Source organism: Rhinopithecus bieti, unplaced genomic scaffold, assembly GCF_001698545.2.
Source record: "Rhinopithecus bieti isolate Rb0 unplaced genomic scaffold, ASM169854v2 scaffold_2453, whole genome shotgun sequence".
Classification (NCBI taxonomy): Eukaryota; Metazoa; Chordata; class Mammalia; order Primates; family Cercopithecidae; genus Rhinopithecus; species Rhinopithecus bieti.
In genome coordinates, this window is record NW_016804447.1 from 5,949,057 (window position 1) to 5,958,730 (window position 9,674).

The following is a 9,674-nucleotide window of genomic DNA, read 5'->3' on the forward strand; positions in this document are numbered from 1 at the left end:
GGAGCTTGCAGTGAGCTGAGATCCGGCCACTGCACTCCAGCCTGGGCGACAGAGCGAAACTCAGTCTCAAAAAAAAAAAAAGAAAAGATCAGCTATTGATAATTGATAATTTTTGAAGCTGGATACTGGGGAAGCATGTAGTTAATTATACTACTCTCTCTACTTTAGTATATGTCTGAAATTTTTATAATAAATTATTAAATGTATTTATGCCAGTATCTGACAATTATGTCTGTTAATGTTGTTCCCACACATTTACATACTACCATATATATTTTTGTTATAAATTAATCTCATTTATCCTTTATAATATAGTCAGGGCATCATGTTGATTTTTTAAATTTATATATGTAGTCAGGTTGCACTCTATATATTTCATTTGTGGATGAAAAAAGGGTGACAAAAATATTTATTTTAAAATAGAAATGTTGAGTCTGGTAAAGGTGAGAACTGCTAACTTAAGACAATCTGGAGAAATAAAAGCTAAGTAGAAAAGCAAGCTCTGTTGGCTGAAAAAGAGGCTTCAGTGGTAATCAAAGCAGAAAGACCTCACCAGACCTGCCAGGATTTCCACTTTTCTAAAAAAGAGGGTTAACTAATGGGAAGTATTCTTGAATTCTGCTAGGACATTTTCTTGTTCACCATTTGGGATTTTCTGACTATTTAAGATGGGAAAATGATTCCGAAAACATTCATTTGTCTCTACCCGGCAGCAGTCTAGTTATTAGCACTCCAGGAACTTGTCAGAGAGCTCCATTTTCAATAGACAGCTTTCCGGTCCCAGACAAGAACATAGCTGAGAACTGTTTCAGAAAGATAGCCTAAGGCAGGGGCTGCACTTTGGAATCATCAGGGGGAATTTTTAAAAATTCTGAAGTCTGGATCCTACCTACCCTCAGAGATTCTGAATTGATGAAGAATAATTAGGCACTAGAGATTCTAAACTCCCCAGGTGTGGCCAGGTGGGGGCGGCTCATGCTTGTAATCCCAGCACTTTGGGAAGCTAGGGTAGGAGAATCACTTGAACCAAGGAGTTCAAGACCAGCCTGGGCAATGCAGTGAGACCTGTGTCTCTACAGAAAAAAAAAAAAAAAAAAATAGCCAGGCATAGTGGCACGCACCTGTAGTACAAGCTACCCCAGAGGCTGAGGTGGGAGGATCATTTGAGCCTGGGAAGATGAGGCTGCAATGAGCTGTGATCGTGCCACTGCACTCCAGCCTGGGTGACAAAATGAGACCCTGTCTCCAAAAAAAAAAAAACAAAAAACAAAACATATAAACTTCCCAGGTGATTCTAATCTGCAACCAAAACTGAGAACCATTGCTGTAAGTTTGAAGTGGTGGTTCTCAAACGTAGATGGAATCAGAATCACCTGGAGGGTCATAAAACACAGACCACTGGCCTCACTTCCAGTTTCTGATTTAGTAGGTCTACAGTGGACCCAATAATTTGTAAACTTAACAAGTTCCTAGGTGGTGCTGATGCTGTTGGTCTGGAGACCATAGTTCAAGAACATAAAGCTTCTGCTGTACACCTTAAGTACAATGGTTGTCTCAAGGAAAAGCACTTGTGTAATTGCCAGTGGTTGAACTAGTTACTTTATTGAATACCATTTTTATTTGAAAGAATGCTGGCAAACAGTTTTATTCAGACTTGGGTATTTGGGAGACATTTTCTCAAAAATAAAGTCAGCTAGTCACTGCAAGAAAAACAACTGACAAAATTTTTTGGCCAGTGACAAAATCTGAGCTTTCAAATGAAAACTAGAAATTTTCAACATTTAAAGACTTTTGTGTTAAGATTAGTAGTGATATTAATGAATGTGATTTTTGATACAGTATAACGAAATGTGTCAACATTTGGAATATCTGGATAGCTCAGTGAACCAGTATTTTTCAAATGAATGTCATAACATTACACATGAGTGACAAAGCCATTCAAAGGGCAAGTTAGACAAATTTATTTTAACGTAACAGAGTACTATGGCTTCAGATTCCATATTACAACTAACCTTTATTTTTAATCTTTTAAAATTGATTTATTTCTTTTTGAGACAAGGTATCATTCTGTCACTCAGGCTAGAGTGCAGTGGCATCATGATTCATGGCCCACTGAAGCCTCAAACTCCTAGGCTCAAGCAATCCTTCTGCCTCAGCCTCCTGAGTAACTGGGACTAACAGGTACATGCCACCTGGCCAGGCTAATTTTTTAAATTTTTTTTTTTTCATAGAGACAGCTTCTTGGCTATGTTGCCCAGGCGGGCCTCGAACTCCTGCCTCAGCCTCTCAAGTAGCTGAGATTACTGGCATGAGCCACCACTAACTGCGGCATGAGCCACAACTAACCTTTAAAAACTAGCACTTGTGGAATTCTGGTATAGTACAAACAATATCCACAGTTATCTGAAAAGGCTATTAAAAGACTCCCCCTTTTCCAGCTACATATCTGTGTGGGGCCAGATTTTCTCCATATAATTAAACCAAAACAACATCATAACAGACTGCAGAATCAGATGTAAGAATCAAGTTGTCTTCTATTAAACCAGATATTTAAGAAATTTGAAACAGATGACTATCGCTCCTCTCAATAATTTTTTTTGTTTTGGCAAATAGTTAATTTTCATAAAGTATTATTTAGGTTAACATGTAGTAAATGTATTATTGCTATTTTTAAAGTGAGTATTTTTTTCATTCTCAGTTTTAATATCCAATAACGAAAATACTGCTAGATATAGGCCATGTACGCATAAGTTCATTGGGGTCCTCAATAATTTTTAAAAGCATAAAAGGGGCAGGGCGCAGTGGCTCACGCCTATAATCCCAGCACTTTGGGAGGCCAAGGCGGCAGATCACGAGGTCAGGAGATCGAGACCATCCTGGCTAACACAGCGAAACCCCGTCTCTACTAAAAATACAAAAAATTAGCCAGGCGTGGTGGCAGGCGTCTGTAGCCCCAGCTACTCGGGAGGCTGAGGCAGAAGAATGGTGTGAACCCGGGAGGTGGGGCTTGCAGTGAGCCGAGATCGCGCCACTGCACTCCAGCCTGGGGGACAGAGCAAGACTCTGTCTCAAAAAAAAAAAAAAAAGCATAAAAGGGTCCTGAGACCAAAAAGGTTGAGAACTGCTGCTCCAGAGTTGTTGTTGTTTTTTGTTTGTTTGTTTGTTTGAGACGGAGTCTTGCTCTGTCACTCAGGCTGGAGTGCAGTGGCAGGATATTGGCTCTCTGCAACCTCCACCTCCCAGGTTCACATGATTCTTGTGCCACAGCCTCCCGAGTAGCTAGGGATTGCAGGGGTGCACCACCACACCTGGCTACTTTCTGTATTTTTAGTAGAGACAGGGTTTCACCATGTTGACCAGGCTGGTCTCCAACCCCCAGCCTTACGTGATCCACCAGCCTCAGCCTTGCAAAGTGCTGGGATTACAGGCATGAGCCACCACTCCCAGCCTTCTAGAGTTCTAGGAGTGTTCTATCTCTTGGTTTTGATGGTGGCTATGTGGATGTTAGTTTTGCAGTTATTCCTTAAAATTTTATGTACTTTTGTGTATGTTATGTTTCATAAGATTTTTCAAAAATTGCGATTAAGGAAGTTGCCTCTTCGTATAGTAGAAAGAATTGGGTTTTGGAAATAAAAGATTCATGAGATGCTTATATATTTCGGCTACTAATAAAGAAATGTTTTCCGTATTTGAAAAAAAAGGATTCATGATTCAAGTTCTCTGTGTTAACCTACTGTGTCGTTTGGGGGCAAAAAAGAATAGTTATAACACTACTTTCTGTAAAGCATTAAAATGCTTTATAAACTGTAAAGTGTTATGCAAATGTTGGCCACTACCTTTTTTTTTTTTTTTTTTCTTCTTTTTTTTTTTTTTTTTTTTTTTTGAGACAGAGTCTCACTCTGTTGCCCAGGCTGGAGTGCAAAGGTACGATATTGGCTTACTACAACCTCCGCCTCCAAGGTTCAAGCGATTCTCCTGCCTCAGTCTCCCAGGTATCTGGGATTACTGGTGCCTGCCACCACGCCCAGCTAATTGTTATATTTTTAGAAGAGGCGGGGTTTCACTATGTTGGCCAGGCAGGTCTCAAACTCCCAACCTCAGGTGACCTGCCCTGCTTTTGGCCTCCAAAAGTGCTGGGATTACAGGTGTGAGCCACCACACCCAGCTGACCACTGCTGTTATTGCAGAGGAACAACATATATATTTGTTTAAAAGTTTCTCTCCTAATTAACCTGCTTGTGACCTTTAAGCATACTTCAGAGAATTCCTGAAAGCATATGTTTTTCTTTGTTGTTGTTTTTTTTCACTTCCAAAATACTTGGGGCTAAATTTGTTACATGGTGTTAATGACTCTGTTTTGTTATACATTATTTTTTTTTGTTATACATTACTTCTCCTCCAAATAGTATTTAATCATCTGATTTATTTTCTTTAAACTGCCTCAAGTTATATGTGTCTCAATATTTATGACCTCAAATACTTTGTAGAAAAAGAAGAAATGGGTAAGTTATATATAAACAATAAAGGACACTGACAGGATGGCAGAAAATGTGGCCCTTGCATGTCTTCTTTCTAAAGGTTGTGAGGCACATTGTGGCAGTCTCACTTCCCACTTTCTACAGCACATCACCCTCAGATAAATAAATAAAGCAGAGGACTTTCATTTCCAGCCAGTTGTCATAGCAACTTTTGACTATCCAGAGAAGAAGGAATTCTCATATCTTAAGCCCTGACTCCAGAAGAGCTAAAAAGACACAAAGACTAAAGGAAACATTAAAGAATGATTTGCAAGATGTGATAAAACTGAATATCTGTTATTCAGAACTTTTCCACTATATGTATGTGCTTTTTCCCCTGACATATTTATATTTCTTCTTATAGAATTCAGAACTCAACAGCAATAGACTAATAATAGCTACCATTTATCACTTATTACATGCCAGATGCATAGAACATTACATATATTGTTTTTTAATACACCCAACAACACTCTAAGTGTTATACTATTTTTATCCACATTTTACAGATGAGGAGCTTGAATTTAGATAGATGAAGTAATTTACTCAAAGTCACAGGATAAGTGCTCATCGTCTCAGCCTTCAACACAGTTGATCACTTCTTAAAACATTCTCCACTTTTCTGGATTTTTCTCCTGCTTTGTTGGCCAAACACTTTTCTGACTCTCTTGGTTCTGTCTGATCTGTAAATGACAGAATGCCTAGAACTTATACCCTTCTCTATCCAGTTAATGTCTTCCTTTCCTATGGCTTTAAATGTTTTCTATATGTTGACAATCCCCACATGGATATCTCCTTCCCAGATATCGCACATGCATTTCAGATTCTGGTATGCAACTATTCACTTGACACTTAGATATCTAATAGGTATTTTAAAGGTAATAAATCTAAAACAGTTCCTGTCTGTATATCTTACCTATCTCGGTAAATGTCAGCACTGTCTAACCCAGATGCTTAAGCCAAAATCCCTAAGAGTCATCCTTGATTTATTTTCCCTGAAACCCCCACTATGCTGTCCCAGGACTGCTAATGTATAAATATGTAATTTCAGAATTATCCATAAAATCTATCTTAAGTCTACTTTATTTCACCTCCATTGCCACCACTTTAATGAAGGCCATCATCTTTTCCTGGACTCCTGTCTTAGTCCATTTTGTGCTACTATAACAGACTGGTTAATTTATAATGAACAGAAATGTATTGGCTCACAATTCTGGAGGCTGGGAATTCCAAGATCAAGGGGCTAACATCTGGCAAGGGCCTTCTTGTTGTCATACCATGACAGAAGAGCAAAGAGGGCAAGAGAAAGAGTAAAACAGGGTCGAGTTCCCCCTTTTATAATGAACCCTCTCCCTTGAAAATGGCATAAATCCATTCTCTCCACCTTCAGGGCCTAATCACATTACACTGGGCCACATATCCTAACACTGTTGCATTGGGAATTAAGTTTTCAACACATGTTTTTGGGAGGACACATTCAAACCATAGCAACTCCTAACCAGGAACTTTCTAACCCATATTCTTGCTTCCACTCTCCAAAGAGCAGCCAGAATGAGCTTTTGAGACCATAAATCGAATCTTGCTAGCGTTAACGGCTTCAACGGCTTCCATTGCTCTTAGAGTATGATTTGAACTTCAACTGTAGTGTAAAAGGCTACGCACAGTCTAGTTAATGCCTTCTGCTCCAGGATATTACAACTGTCCCCCTCCATCATTCTGCATTAGCCACAGTGTCCTCCTTTCTTTCCCTCAAACATGACAAGCTTTTTTTTTTTTGACTTAGATTTTGCAGTATTAACTACCTTAAACTTCTCTTAGCTCATTATCCTAGCTGGCTATTTTTCATCCTTCAGGTTTCAGCTCAAATATCTCCTTAGAGATTACCTTATCTAAAGTTGCCTCCTGTTGGAGCTCTCAGTTGATCACATCATTTTTCTTTTCTTTTTCTTTTTTTTTTCTTAGAGACATGTCTTAATGTCTCACTGCATTGCCCAGGCTGGACTCGAACTCCTGGGCTCAAGCAATCCTCCCACCTCACCCTCCCAAGTAACTGGGACTACACATTTTTATTTTCTTAATAGCGCTTATCAATATCAGAAATCTTGACTAGTGTAAGTTCCATAGGGTCAGGGAAACTGTCTTTTTCATTGCTGTATTCTCCAAACTTAGGAGTATACAGGAGGTGCTCAATGAATAATCCTTGAAGGAAGGAATGAAGGAAAAGGGAAAACATGAGAAATTCAGTGCCAGAATTACATTCCAGGGTGGGTTTACTCCAAAATTGCTTTGACCTACCTTCCTATTGATGGGGTTCAGGAAACACCACCCCAAAATATGGTACCCTCAGAAAATTTCAGCAGGAAAGTCACTTTACCTTCCGCTCAACCTTCTTCCATGAAGCGAGTTATAAAACCTTCATTCCAGAGGCACTCACCCAAACCTGGAAGAAAGGAATGTCCTTATCTCTGAAGACACAAGGATACAAGGAAGAACCCGAACAAACAGGCCTTGCTAAGTTCCCTGCAGTTATCGTAAACTTTTGTTCAATCATACTTCTGCAGAACTGTCCGCTCTTCATCAACCCTAAGCATAAAAATACACACATGTCCCTGTTTCTTTGGGTCTTCATTTCTGAAAGCTCCTATGTCACATAAAACTTATATTAAATAAATTTGTATGCTTCTCTCTTGTCAATCTGTGTTTTGTTATAGGGACCTCATTTATGAACCTAGCTATGGGTGAGAAAAGATTTATTCTTTCCTACACTATTTTTAGCTTTTCAAGATGATTTCCAGTTATGTTCTAACTTTAGACTGATGCCTGAATCCCCCCAAAACACTGAGTTTGAGATGGGGATGAAAGGCGATAGGCTGTGAAAGAATGGAATTGGAAGGGCTCTCAAACAACTGCAAACTCTTCACCTTTGGGGGAAGGAAGACAAAAGAAAGAGAACACTATGTCACAGTTTTTACTTCCTCAGAAATGAAGATTAAATTCCTTGAAAGAACTCAACATATTCCCCATCACATCCTTCCCCCGCCAAATTCCTATGGTTCTTAGGTAAATTGTTCTCAAGCAAAAATCAATATTCCAAAATGTGAACTTTGGAATTCGAATGCAACCATACCAGCCCATTGCCGCTCATTCTCACTCTTTAATTATTAGCAATAAAATTGTATCTAGAGGCCAGGCGCGGTGGTGCACGCCTGTAATCCCAGCACTTTGGGAGGCCGAGGCGGGCAGATCACGAGGTCAGGAGATCGAGACCATCCTGGCTAACACGGTGAAACCCTCTCTCTAATAAAAATACAAAAAAATTAGCCGAGCGTGGTGGCGGGCACCTGTAGTCCCAGCCACTCGGGAGGCTGAGGCAGGAGAATGGCGTGAACCTGGGAGGCGGAGCTTGTAGTGAGCTGAGATGTGCCACTGCATTCCAGCCTGGGGGAGAGAGCAAGACTCGGGAAAAAAAATTGTATCTAAACAACTTATGAGGAAAGAAGACAGAAGAAAGGTGGAGGATAACAAAACCTGAAGCATTAAGATACAAAGGGCAGCCTGAGTAAATCAATGGATGTTTCCCACAGCTGATCTCTCCACATTAGCCCAAAATAAGTTGTGAAGTCCAGTCAGTTCTTAGGGGAAGAAATGGGAAAGATGATGCAAGGATACTTTTCCATGGAGAATATAGTTCTAATTTATAAAAGTTTCCAAAGAGTTTGAATCTCAAATATCTCACTCTACTTCTGGCACCAAAAGGAAACATGCCAAGGCCTAAGAGAAATAAATTGTTATAATTTACATGTTAGTTGGCTTTCAGTAGGTTTGGCTCCTGAGCCTTTTAAATGTCAAGGATTTTAGCGTTAAAGCACTTAGCTTTCAACACTTTAGAAACTTCCAATGCTAATGTTTTTGTTTTGTATTTTAACTAACAATTCTTTGGCTGAAGACTTTCATTTGTGAAACACTTAAATTCCTAATAAGTAAAACCTGGCAGGGGTTTGGAGAGTTTGGGCCATAATGGTAGGCTGAAAATTAATTTTACTCTTGACCTTCATGTTGACTTGTTGTGATCTAACAAAGATCATTTATCTTCCTGTGGTTCCAGTTTTTTCATTATAAATGATAAAAAATAATATGGATATTATTTTGAGATCACTGGAGAAAATGGACAAGCCCAGCATGGTTATTTGTAGACGTACTTACATCAAATTCAATTATGTAAATGCTGTTTTTAAACAACTTTCTAATTCTGTTCAATATGATTTCTAAGTTTTATACAGTGAAAACAAAATTTAATTTGATAGTCTGTCAAAATCTAATATTATATCTATAGTTTTCTTTTGTTACCAGAAAGGAGTTCCAACCCAGACCCCAAGAGAGGGTTCTTGGACTTCACGCAAGAAAGAATTCAGGGTGAGTCCATAGAGTAAAGCAAAAGCAAGTCTATTAAGAAAGTAAAGGAACAAAAAAAATGGCTGCTCCACAGGCAGAGCAGCAACATGGGCTGCTTAACTAAGTAGACTTATAGTTATTTCTTGATTATATACTAAACAAGGGGTGGATTATTCATGAGTTTTCCGGGAAAAGGATGGGCAATTCCCAGAGCTGAGGATTCCTCCCCTTTGTAGACTATATAGGGTAACTTCTGGGCATTGCATTGGCATCTGTAAACTCTCATGGCACTGCCAGGAGTGTCTTTTAGCATGCTAATGCATTACAATTAGCATATAATGAGCAGTAAGGATGACCAGAGGTCACTTTCGTCATCCTCTTGGTTTTGGTGTGTTTTGGCTGGCTTCTTTACCACAACCTGTTTTATCTGCAAGGTCTTTATGACCTGTATCTTGTGCTGACCTCCCTATCTCATCCTGTGACTAAGAATGCCTAACCTCGGCGGGCGCAGCGTCTCGCGCCTGTAATCCTAACACTTTGGGAGACCAAGGCAGGCAGATCATGAGGTCAGGAGTTCAAGACCAGCCTGACCAACATGGGGAAAACCCATCTCTACTAAAAATACAAAAATTAGCCAGGCATAGTGGTACGCACCTATAATCCCAGCTACCCAGGAGGCTGAGGCAGGAGAATCGCTTGAACCCGGGAGGCGGAGGTTGCAGTGAGCCAAGATCATGCCACTGCACTCCAACCTGGCAACAGATC